At 45.9% G+C, this 12823-nt stretch overlaps 1 long non-coding RNA gene across 1 annotated transcript; it reads right to left on the bottom strand.

Annotated features, from left to right (window-relative positions):
* Positions 1-10817: 10817 nt before the first annotated feature.
* LOC143434182 (uncharacterized) lies at positions 10818-12598 on the bottom strand. The gene is made up of 2 exons (XR_013103522.1): positions 12483-12598; positions 10818-11029 (listed from the first exon to the last, which is right to left on the bottom strand). It is a non-coding gene; the product is annotated as an uncharacterized LOC143434182 (long non-coding RNA).
* Between the last annotated feature and the right edge of the window lie 225 nt (positions 12599-12823).

Raw genomic sequence — 12823 nt, 5'->3', positions numbered from 1 at the left:
GCACCTGTGAGCATTCACATATGCAAGTGCACATACATGTGGAGACCTGAGGTTATTTTCAGCAGTTCTCCTCAAGTGCTTTCAGCCTTATATACTGAAGCAAGGTTTCTCATTGAACTCAGAGCTGGATGTTTAGTAGGCTAGCCAGCTTTCTCCAGGAATTACCTGCCTTTGCCTCCCAAATATAAGATAAGATAAGAGGGAGGCTACCATGCACACCTGGGGCTATAGCTTATACACAGTTAATGGGGACCTCATGCCATCCTCACACTTGTATAGTGGGTAATGGGGATCTGATTCCACTTCCATACTTACACAGTCCTTGTCCTCAGAGCCAACTCCCCAGGCCTAGATTTGGCTTTTTAGTCAGGGTCTCACTAGGTATCCCAGGGAACCTGGAACTTACCAATCTCCTACTTCAGCCTCGTGAATTCTGGAATTATAGATCTGCACTGTAATGTCAAGCTATATATTTGGTTTTGGGGTTTGGTTTTGGTTTTTTAATTAGTTTGGGGAACTGGAGAGATGGCTCAGTAGTTAAGAGCACTGACTGCTCTTCCAGAAGTCCTGAGTTCAATTACCAGTAACCACATGGTAGCTCACAACCATCTGTAACAGAATCAGATACCCTCTTCTGGTGTATCTGAAGACAGGTACATTATACTCATAAAATAAGTAAGTAAGTAAATAAATAAATAAATAAATCTTAAAAATATTAATTTGAGTAGTATGCCTTTACTCTGAAGCAAAGACATACCAAGCTGAGTTTGAGGCCAGCCTGGTATACAATTTCAGCCAACCAGTGTTACAAAGTGAGACTCTGCCTCAAAAATATTAAAAAAAAAGAAGGAGGAAGAGGAGGAGGAGGAGGAAGAAGAGGAGGAGGAGGAAGAGAATAAAAAAGGAAGGAAGGAAAGTAAGAGAGAAAGAAAGAATAAACTGTATTTTTCACTTTGGAATAAAGTTACTTTGTTTTTAAAAATAAATAAGATGAGGGGAATCTAGGGTTGGTTTTGGTTTGGTTTGGTTGGTTTGAGCCAGAGTTTCTCGGTAGGCCTGCCTGTCCTAGAACTCACATAGATCCTCCTGCCTCTGCCTCCTGATTTCTGAGATTAAGGGTGGGCACCACCACGTCTCAGCAAGGGTTTTCTTGATGATGGTGTTGTCTTGATTTCTTTTGTTTTAATGCTCACTGGGGTTCTAGAGAAATGTCTCTACAGGTTTGATGATCTTCCAGAAGACTCAGTTCCCAGCACCCACAGCAGATGGCTCACAACAACCTGTAACCCCGGCTCCAGGAGATCTGTCCCCGTTCTCTGCTATCCTCAGGTACCCACACACAGACCCATGCATAACATAAATAATAAAAAAAATAATTTTTCTTCTTAAAATGAACAATGGTTCTCTTGGGGAGTATTTAATCAGAATCTGTATCTATCCAAAGAGTGAAGGCTGTAGTGGGCATACTAGAATGGCAGAGTCTATGAGTATCACCACCCATAAGCACCAGAAGAGCCTTCCTTATACTGCTCTTGGGAGGCCCACTCCAAAACCAAGCCAAAAGTATGATGGATTTTCCCAGATTGCTTAATTGGAATCAACATTTCTATTCACTTTAAGCACATTAATTATTCTCTGTGTGCCTCAGTTTCTTCTTTTGGGATAGACAAGAGGACCTCCCTCATACAGGATCAGTACCAACTAAGTAAACTAATACACAAAGAGCTCTTTGAATACACATTATGCCAAAAAGCACAAGCTATTATTATTGTAGAGTCAATAGTTCCAGGAAGCTGTGTCCCCAGCCCCACCCCCTGCAGACCTGGGCCATGTGGCCAGTTCCCTGCATCTTGATGGGCTCTTATTACCCCTCTCCAAACCTGCCCATATGTTCCCTTTGAAGTCCCACCCTTCTTTATCCCTCTGGGCCCCAATCCTGGGTGTGGAGGGAGGCAAAGAGGAAGAGAGGGGAAAGCCTGGCTATTTTAGGGCACAGGAACTATTGGAGGGACTGGAAGGGGGGAAGCAGGGAGCAGACGTAGAGTTGGGAGGCTCCTTATTGGGAAAGGTCCTGTCTGATTCTGACAGACAGAGGCCAGGCCTTGGCACCAAGCCAAATCCAAAGAGCAGGCTCCAAGCCCTCATCCTAGTCTCAAAGCTAGCACCAGAGAAGGTCCTAGATGCTAATTTGCTTTGGACCCTTCTCCAAACAGTACCCTGCCCCAACCCTACCCCTGCTAACCAAACCACAGCTATTAAAGGAGCTATATCTAGGAGTTGCAAGCTCTTGTTATATGGACCAGTTTGGGAGGGTGCTCCTGCTTCTGGGCCATAAGATCAAACACTGCTCAAAAATGGCTCTCTCTAGGACACTGCCCCCACTCCACCCTGGTGTCCAACAACTGACTAACCACTCCTGCAGGAGTTAAGCCAGCTCTGAGGAGACAGCCGGGAAAGGGGGGCCCAAGGGTGAGTAACAGTTCCCAAGGGGATGGGGTGCCCATGACTAATCAATGAGAGAGTGAGAAAGAAAAGTTACATTCCTTGACTTGTAGGGCAGTGAATTGGAGGTGGGAGGTGGGACAGGGGCAGATTGAAGCAAAGACAGCCAACTAGGGACACAAAGAGGGAATCTGGACTAGGTTGGGCTGGGCTTGTGTATCTTTTCAGGCCTGCACTACATCCCAAGCCAAAGGAGAAGTAAGCCCAGGTAACTACACACCTAGGACAGTGCTTTACACTTCTGGCAAAGGAGACCCTCCCTCAGTTCAGGGCTACTGGCTTTGAATAGGGTGAGGAAAGGATACAGAGGCAGCTCACTAGCATTCCTCAGTCCCTGACTCACCCACCCAGGGGTCTCCTTGCCCAGAAGACCATGCACGGAAAAACTCTGTTGTGCAAGGTTGAGAGCCACACTGGGACTATAAGAGCGGAAATGAGCTGGGAGCCAAGGTGCTGAAGCAAGGAAGGAAGCCAGTCTGCCACCACAAAAGAGGCAGGAAAGAAAGAGAACAAACAGCCAAGTAGTTCCTGCCCATGCTGCTGCCTCCAGCCCCCTCCACTCCATACAGACATCACAGCACCCCTAGCAAAGACAGGTTTAGCTAGGCCCTGGGGTTGACACCTGTAATCCTAGCACTTGGGAGGCAAAAGTAGGAGGATTATTTCAAGTCTGAGATCAGCCTGGGCTTCATGACAACTTCCAGGATAACCAAAGCTACATAGCTAAACTCACCCTCACAAAAGAAACACAAATAGCAAGCATCCAGCCTTCACAACGGGAGCCTGGCTATTCTCCAAGAAGTACCTGTACCCAGTGCTAGAGAACTGTCCCCACCCAGACTTGTGTCCTCCACCAAAAGAATCCATTCCCGTTTCTCTATTGCCCTCTGGTTATCTATGGTTGAACAGTTAAGAGAGGGACAAGCTAGCCTGGCAGTGGTGGCGCACATCTTTAATCCCAGCGCTTGGGAGGCAGAGGCAGGTGGATTTCTGAGTTCAAGGCCAGCTTGGTCTATAGAGTGAGTTCCAGGACAGTCAGGGCTACACAGAGGAAACCCTGTCTCAAAAAATCAAAGGGGGGTGGGGGGAGACAAACTGATGGTGGGGAAACAGGAATTGTGAGAAAATGTAGCCCTCCTCTCAAACCTGCTACCTTATTCTTCCACGCCTCTGAGAAGAAGGCAGAAGGGCTCATACCCCACATCACCCCAACTTTGGCCTTGTCGATTACTCAGAGCACAAATACCTCACCCCAGGAAACAAACCCATGCACTGTTCAGAGGAAGAGCGTGTGTGTGTGTGTGTGTGTGTGTGTGTGTGTGTGTGTGTGTGTGTGTAAAACACACACATGGGTTACCAGCTCTTAGACTCATTCATGCTGCACCTCTCCTAAACAGTCTGATACAAACAGCAAACATTGTTGCAGAGGGATGAAGAAACCTGGCCGTCTGGGTCCCACAAGCTGGTCTAGCTTTGGCTCTTCTCCAGGCTTAGAACCCTTTCTCCACTCCTCTCCTGGGACTATGGCCTGCAGGATGCAGCAAAAGGGTAGACAGGAGGCACGTAGGGTGCTGGCCTGCAGCCTGCTTCCTGTGAAACTCTTGTCAGCTGCCTGGGTTTCTGGAGCTTTGCTGCTCCCTGAGGTGATCACATGGAAAATGTCCAGCTGTGGTTGCTTGAAGAGATGAGCTCAGCCAGTCTGAGTGGGGCTGGGGGCTTGGACTCAGAGTCAGACTTTCCACCCCAGACCTTCCCCTCCTCCCACCCCCAAACACCACCCCTGGGATTCAGGGGCAGGAAGACAGCCAAAGGGACAGTTGCATCAGTGTCTCAGCCTTGGTTTGCAGGGGGAAGGGGAACTGAGCTGAAAGCAGGATACACCTCTAGTCTGCTTCATCCCTGCCTGCCACAGAAGGTGAATAAGCCAGAGAAGTTGGACTTAAAGAAACCAGGGAGAGAGACTGGCCTGCAGGTGGTAAGTTGGGAGAAGGGTGACCAGGAATCTGTGCCCGAAAGATGGTGTCGGGAGGGCAGAAGACCCAAAAACAACAAGCTCCACTCAAGGACCTAAAAATGACATAATGACATAGAAAATTAGGCCCTAAGTGGAGAGCAGGAAATTTGGTGATGAAGTAAACCAGGTGGCCCACTCCTAGCCTCTTCAGAACTGCAGCTGCCTCTCAGTGGCTGGTGGAGAGTTCCTTGTCAACTACAGAAAAGGCTTTGAACTGGTCCCTTCAGGTCCCTTCCAAAGTGTATCTACCCACACTCCAGGACTCCACAACAGCCTACCTCCGTGTTTCTTCTCCCTTTCATTTTTCCCCTTTCTTCTCCTTCCTCCTCCTTTCTTCTACCATCTGTCAGGACCTTCCTTCCCACTTCTGCTTCATACACCACTCCTTGCTCTCCGTCCCTGGTCACTTCCTTCTCTCACAGGACAGAGTCATAGGTTTTGAGCTGAAAATAACACCATCACAGGCTTGTTTAGGTGGCCCAGATGCCCCAGATGAGTAGGGTGAATTGCAGAAGATGTGAGATCCTCTTTTTCTTTTTCTGTTTGGTTGATGACAGGGTCTTGCAGTATAACCACATCATTTCTCTTCCTCTAGATATTTCTCTGATGGTTTCCCCATCTTCCAAAGGCTCCCCACCTGGTGATAACTTTCTCCCTTCTTCCTCCACCCCTGCTCCTCCTTTTGGTTTTTCCTCCCTGAAACCCCTATTCTGCTCTTTCTCCTTACCCACCCTTCTAATAACTACTGTAGGTAGTTGGCTTGAGGTTAAGGAATAGAGTTGAGTCTCAGGCTGTTGCATTTTGGCCAGCCATGGCAGCCTGGGCTGAAAGGAAGCAACCTCAATGAAAGCCTGACTTACTAGAGATAGAAGTCATCTCACCTTTCCCTCCCCTGTGGCCCAGCTCTCCACCTGACTCACCCAATTTTCTTCTCAGGATTTGGGAATTGAGCCCAGGACATTGCACATGCTACCACTCTAACCACTGAACATATTCCCAGCTTCTCCAAAGTCAATCTGTATCACACACCTCCCTTCTATCTTGGAGGCTTAGAGACCCTAAGCCTACATCTAGAATTAGGTTATGTTGATTTGAGCCTGGAACAGGAAGGCAATCAGCTTGTAAGCTAGGGAACAGCTGTTGAAAGGGATCTCAGCCAAAGAATCAAGAAGTGCATCCTCTTCCAGAGGCTGAGGTGGAGAGAAATGGGTGCTGGGTCTTTGTTATACAAGTTTTGGTGGTGGTGGTAGATTTAGGGGTTTTGGTTTGTTGTTTGTTTGTTTATTTGTTTTTAAGACTGGGTCTTATTGTATAACCTTTGCTGGTCTGGAACTCAACAGAGCTCTGCCTGCCTCTGCCTCTTGTGTACTGGGATCTAAGGAGTGCACCAGCAAGCTCAAGGTCTGTATCAGATGAGGCAAGTCCAACAGATTTTGGTAGAATAGAAAGAAGCTGGTCTAGAGAGATGGTTCAATGGTTAAGAGCCCTGACTGCTCTTCCAGAGGTTCTGAGTTCAATTCCCAGCAACTACCTGGTGGTTCACAACCATCTGTAATGGGGTCCAATGTCCTTATCTGGTGTGTTTGAAAGGAGAGCTAGGATATAAATAAATTAATTAATTTAAAAAGAAAAAAGAAAGAAGCCACTGTTAATTGCAAGTTTGGAAACTATGTACAACACTACTTTTATATTATTTTCTTATTTGTAAGTTGCAATTTTGGAATTCAGGGTTTTTTAGAAGACTTGTGAGATTTAGGTTGTAGCTCAGCTGCTGAGTATTTGCCAAGCATTCATAGGTCTAGGGCCCAGTCTCTAACACCACAAAAGGGTCTTCACCAGCTGGAGGATCCCTTGAGCCCAGGAGTTTGAGGCCAGTCGGGAAAATTTAGTGATATCCCATCTTACTAAATTATATATAATATATTACTATGTAAGCACATACACATTATATATATATATATATATATATATATATATATATATATCAATGAAGAAACACTTTTCTAGTATATACGACACTCTAGATTTGGTACTGGGAAAAAAATCGAAGGTAATGTCGTACAGCCATCTAGCAATTCCCCTGGGAATAACTGAAGCAAAGGAAATGTGTATGTTGAAAAGATTCCTGCGCCGGGCAGTGGTGGCGCACGCCTTTAATCCCAGCACTTGGGAGGCAGAGGCAGGTGGATTTCTGAGTTCGAGGCCAGCCTGGTCTACAGAGTGAGCTCCAGGATAGCCAGGACTACAGAGAAACCCTGTCTCGAAAAACCAAAAAAAAAAAAAAAAAAGAAAGAAAGAAAAGAAAAGATACCTGCATTTTTGCGTTGTAGACTTGTTCTCAATAGTCAACAATAAATCAATGAGTGGCTTATAATGTTCCCAGTGGAATATGCTTCAGTCATAAAAAAAATGAAATGCTGCCATTTCATCTAGCATAGATAATCTGGTCCTAGAGTACATTCTGTTGAGTAAAATAAACCAGGTGCTGAAAAACAAATGTCACGTGATGTCATTCATATGTGGGTTGTAAACAATTCAATCTGATAGTAAAGAGGTGACTATCAGAGGTTAAAATAGGTAGAAGAAGGAGATGCTAGCCCAAGGATACATGCTTATAGTTAGAGTCAATTTCAGGATCTACACAAAGCAGGAGTCGACTTTGGGTTTTTTTTTTTTTTTTTTGTGTTGTTTTGTTTTGTTTTGTTTTTGTTATTTGAGACATGTCTCACTATGTATCCTGGGCTGGCCTAGAACTCACTAAATACACCAGGCTGGCCTGGAACTCATAGAGAGCCTCCTATCTCTTCTTTGTAAGTGTTGGGATTAAGATCATGTGCCACCATGCCCATCAAAGTGACTACAGTTAACCACAGTGTGTTGCTCCTTGGCAGCTATAAAAAGAGAGTCCCTTCACCAGTGAGTAACTCTGTGATGCAATGCTCTTGTTAATTAGCTAGATGGTTAAAATTTCCCAGTATACTTCAAAATACTGCACATAATCTTAAAAATGCAATGTTACTTGTGAAATTTAGTTTTTCTTTACACGTGTATGTGTGTTTTAAAAGAACGCAATAGACTGGAGAGATAGCTCAGCAGTTAAGAGCACTGTCTGGTCTTCCAGAGGTCCTGAGTTCAATTCCCAGCAACGACATGGTGGCTCACAACTATCTGTAATGAGATCTGATGCCCTCTTCTGATGTGTCTAAAGACAGTGACAGTGTACTCATATACATAAAATAAATAAATCTTTAAAAAATAAAATAAAAATAAAAGAACACAATATTCAGCTGGGTATGGTGGGACACACTTTTAATCCAGCACTTGGGAAGCAGAGGCAGGTAGATCTCTGAGTTTGAGACAATCTTCAGAGTGAATTTCAGGACAGCCAGGGCAATACAAAAAAACCCTGTTTCTGTGTAGATTGAGAGCAGCTGAAAAAACTGCCCAAGCCAATGGTGGCACACGCCTTTAATCCCAGCACTTGGAAAGCAGAGGCAAATGGGTTCCAGGCCAGCCTATTCTACAGAGTGAGTTCCAAGACAAACAGGTATACACAGTGAAACCCTGTCTCAAAAAACAACAACAAAAAAAACAACAACAAAAAATAGAAGAAGGAAGACCCAATGTCTGCCTTTGTGTTTCACATGCATATGCACACAGAACATAAACAAATGAAAAAAATCTTCTAAGACTTGACTCCTCTTCCAGCTATTGTCTCCAGCTATTGTTCTAGAAGAAAAGGAGGGGATAGGCACACACACACACCACAGACACAACATACACAACACACATACACACAACACACACACAACACACACACACACACACACACACACACACTGGAAGTGTCTGTCACTGGCCTCAGGAATTCCAGCCACAGAGACTTTCTGTGTTATACATTGTTATTCATTGTTATACAATGCTTGCTACAACAGACACCTGGAACCCTTGTGAGGTCATTCTAAACCCTATGATTTCGCCCTGTGATAGGTAGACTCACTGAAGGGTAAGAAGGTCTGCCTATTCTTAGCCTTGCACATGATCCCTAGAAAACAAATGTGCTCATTGTGAAGTGATGATGGACAGGAAGGAGTCTGCAGCCAAGGAAGGAGTGTGTGTGTTTGTTTGGGGTGAGTAGAGAGAAGAAGAGAGCCAAAGGTCTAGTAATCTCCTGAGGAGGACTTTTTCCTGAAAAGCAAGCAAGTAATTATGCTGGGCTCTATCTTCAGCTTCATGCTATGTGTTAAGGACAAAGTGTATACCAACACACACACACACACACACACACACACACACACACACACACACTCCTACCAGGTCAGAGATACTGTCATCTCTATAGAACCAGAAAGCTCTGTAGCTACTGAAATGTTTGGATTTGGGGTACAATCTCTGGCTTTCTTATTCTCCCTGACTGGGCCCTGCCCATGTTTCAACATCCTGTCTTGGCTGGAAATATTTCCAGAGAGATCTAGAAATGGCAGGCAGACTTGTGGAAGTATGAGGGAAGTCCTGGCTCATCCACAACCCCTTGCAGTCTCAATCGGATGTGCACTGGAAATCCTGGTGCTCCAGGTCCCTTCCTGATGGGCTCCAGATGTGCTCACATCTGGGAAGGCCATCCCAGGAAGCTGACACTCCCACTTACAGCTCCCACCCCGGATGGGTCTCTTCTTTCAGCTTCCAGGCCTTTAGCTAAGAAGTATCAGTCACCCCTTCCCTCTCCAGAGGTAGGAACTACCAGCAAAGGGGGAACAATGATGGAAAAAATGGGGGTGGGGTAAGAGAATAGATCAAAGAAGGTCAATGTTTAGGACACCCCTGAGGATCTTATTCTCCTTTTAACTTCCTATCTGGGTTATTAAAATTTGCTGTAGAGCTCTGGTGACTCTCAAAAGGCTGGGAAAGAAGAGAAAGAAAAACTGAAGAAAGTTGAAAGAGGAGGTACTTAGTGAGAGTGGCTATTTTTTTTCCATTGACCAACTTGTACCAGGACTGGTACTTTTTATCACAGTGTCCCTTCTCTATCAATGCCCATCACATATCCCCATTCCTCTGTTCCAGAAAACTCTGAATTTGGTGTCCGCAGAGCTATCCAGGCACCATTTCAGTCACTAGGGTCAGAGTTCCACAGCCCCAAGAGGACCTTAGCGTTTATCTCCAGGACTGCTTGGTCACCCTGGCAAATACCACCTCCTCCTACATTCAGAAGAAAGTCAGGGTTGGGAGGAGAGGACAATCTCTGGGGCACAAGGAGGGGTTTCTCCCAGGGCAGACGGGTGGGAGTGTTAAGTGGTGACTCACAGATGATGGAGCCCTCAGTTCCCCTAAACAGAGACTGAGTCAGGGCAGTGACAGAGCCCCTGGGTTCAGAGGGCTTGATCCTGTACTTTCCCACTTCCCTTTCTGACAGACAGCAATGCCCCAACTTCAGCAGGCTCTGCCCCTAGGCTGCTGCTGCAACTGGGATCATGGTATTGATAGACACCTCATATGGTTGATCGAGTTCAGGACAGGGGCTTGGGTTCTGCAATCAAACCTCTCTCTTCAGTCTCCTTTCCACTGATCTGTGTTATCTTTTTTTGAGAACGTTAAGTCTGAGCAATACCTCAAGTAAAAGAAAGGCTGCTCTGGCCAGAAGCCACTAGCCTGCAGTCTCTGGCAGCACCAATCTCTCCGGTTTTGGGGAGTCTCAGAATCAGTCTGTTCTAACACACCGATGGTCTACTTGTGTATTAATCTCACCAGCCAGAAGAGGTTTTGGGAGAAAGGATAGTTTGGGGGAGGGATGGAAGTGGGAGAATTGGTTATGGGGTTTTTGTTTTGTTTTGTTTTGTTTTTATGTTATCGAGTTTCTCTATGTAGCCCTCGCTGTCCTGGAACTTGCTTTGTAAACCAGCCTGACTTCAAATTCAGAGATTCTCACCTCCCTCCCCACCTCTGTTTCCCTATTGCTAGGATTAAAGACTGTGCCACCACCTCCACTAGTTCTTCAAGACAAGGTTTCATTATATACTCTACACAGGCCTGAAATTTATAATCCTCCTCTCTCAGCTTCACCAGTGTGAAGATTATAAGCATGTGCCACTGAGTCCAGTTAGTGAGAGGTAGATTTCTTGAGGACCTCAGCCCCCTTTATCCAGATAAGCTTTTTTTTTTTTTTTTTTTTTTACAGGCCCTACAAGGTGGAAGCCTACTTCTTAAATTCAAAGCACCCAAACTCAGGGCTCTCAGTTTCCAGGAATTTGAAAGAAGAAGCTATTGGGTCTTGTCCCAGAGAAATCACACACACAGAAACTCCCAAGTTTCAGAAGATTTATGGGTGGTATGTACAATCCTCCTCTCCTATCCCCAAGAACAACAGATCTAGATTAAGATGCCTGCTTCCCCATAGATGTCCAGCTTTGTAGACCATCAGAAGAACAAGCCTCTTGCTGGATTGCTCTGGTGCTCCTCTGCCTTTCTCCCCTTCTCCTTCTGTAATGCTGATAGCCACTCCTCTGAGGCTGCTTCCTAACAGTAAAATTAGGACAGTCATACTTTCAGTGCTGGGCCTTTAGGAAGACTACATGGAGGACAAACAGCTTAAAGCTCAGACCAGAACTCAACATATAACATGTGTTAAATAAACTATCACTGTTTCACACCCTAACCTGGCTGCCAGAGCTTGGCATTACTCTTGGCATAACTTTAGATCTTGCATCTGCATCTGAATTCCTCTGTGGAAATTCACTCTTCTGCTTCTAAACTTGCAGCCTTCAAAGAGGCAAGCTCTTGACAGCAGGAGCTTGGTGAGTAGGGCCCTGGCCTTGTCTTTCACCCTCTGTGCCTCCATCCTGGAGCACACTATGGTAAATAATAGCCACCAAAGCAAATCATTACCGCCAAACCATAAGACAGAGGCTAGCAAAAATCAGATCTGAGAGGGAAACCAGAGATATAGAGAGGGGCACACAAAGAGAAGGTGAGATATACAGAACAGGGAGAAATATTGAGAGGAGACAGAGGATGCAGAAGCAATGGCCTAAGAAGAGAGCCGTGAGCTTGGAGTCAAAGCACCCATGTCAGGCTGGTCTGGCAAAATGGTAAAGGTACTTGGTACCTCAGACTTGATGATCTGAGTTTGATCCTAGCCAGATGATGGAGTAAGAAAATCAGCTGTTCTGTCGTACTCTGACCCATACATGTGTGTCATTATCTCATACACACAAAATACATGTAAACAAACAAAATTTTAAGCACTCAAGTCCTAAACACTCCAAAATTGGTTTAGCCATGTGACCTTAAACAAGTCACCACTCTACAGCAATTTTCTCTTCTAAAGAAGATTAGATGGATAGCCTCTGGGGATCTTTCTCTAACTGGCCTGGAGGGTTATGCTGAAGTACCAGCAGGAAGAAATTCCAGCTCAGACTCAACAAGAAGCAGAGGAAAGGGAGGCTAGGCAAAGGCAAGGAAGGCAAGTGAGAAAGCCAGAGGTGTCAGGGCCACTGGGTGAGGACTTATAAGGGCAGAGAGAGCCAAGAGAGGAGGGATATTGGGAAGAGTACAACAGCTAGCCAGAGAATGACTAAGGGGCTCCTGTGTAAACAGGAGCAAGGAATGGACAGGGAGGGGGCCTGTTTGAGTTGGCCAATGTTGGGGGATTGAGGAGGAGGACCAGGGCAGGACACTATGTCCCCTGTCCCCCACCAAGGCTCCTGGGAGGATCTGAGTCACACACCTCCCTAGCAGTATACCCCCCTTCCTCCCCTAGCTCCTAAATCCTGGGAAAAATCTAAAGTCTGGGCTGAGAAAGGAGAGGGCTGGATTCACACATGTGGGACCCAAGCCTCACATGGATGTCTATAAACAGTAAAATTCCATCCTTCTCTCCAACTGGGTTCCCCCTGGCCAGTCACACCAGAGGCTGATTTGGACACTGCTTGCCTGAGATCCTGACCCACAGATTCCTTGGGTTCCTCACCTGACAAAGGGTCAGAACCTGCAGATGTGAAAGTGGAATGGAGCCAGCATGGCTGTGGTCTGTCCAGCTGGCCTCTCTCTGGAGCTGCAATTGGCCCTGGAGATCTGCTTTTGAAGATCTAGCTGGGTGACTGGGGACAGAAAGCAGAGTAAGAGTAACAGAATGAGAGGAAGCACACAGCAGGGAAAAAATGACTCTGAGATTTCTTATTTGGAACCCCCACAGGCCACAATAGGTCAAAAGAGAAGGGCAAGAAGCAGGCAGGATTTTACTTCGTGGGCATTATTCTGTAAGGGGAGAAGTCTTGAAGTAGAAAGGGAAGGGGATTAGGGGAGACTCTA

Source organism: Arvicanthis niloticus, chromosome 13 (assembly GCF_011762505.2).
Source record: "Arvicanthis niloticus isolate mArvNil1 chromosome 13, mArvNil1.pat.X, whole genome shotgun sequence".
NCBI classification, from domain to species: Eukaryota; Metazoa; Chordata; class Mammalia; order Rodentia; family Muridae; genus Arvicanthis; species Arvicanthis niloticus.
The sequence above is the reverse complement of the archived record's forward strand: the minus strand, read 5'-3'. Positions and strand labels throughout refer to the sequence as shown.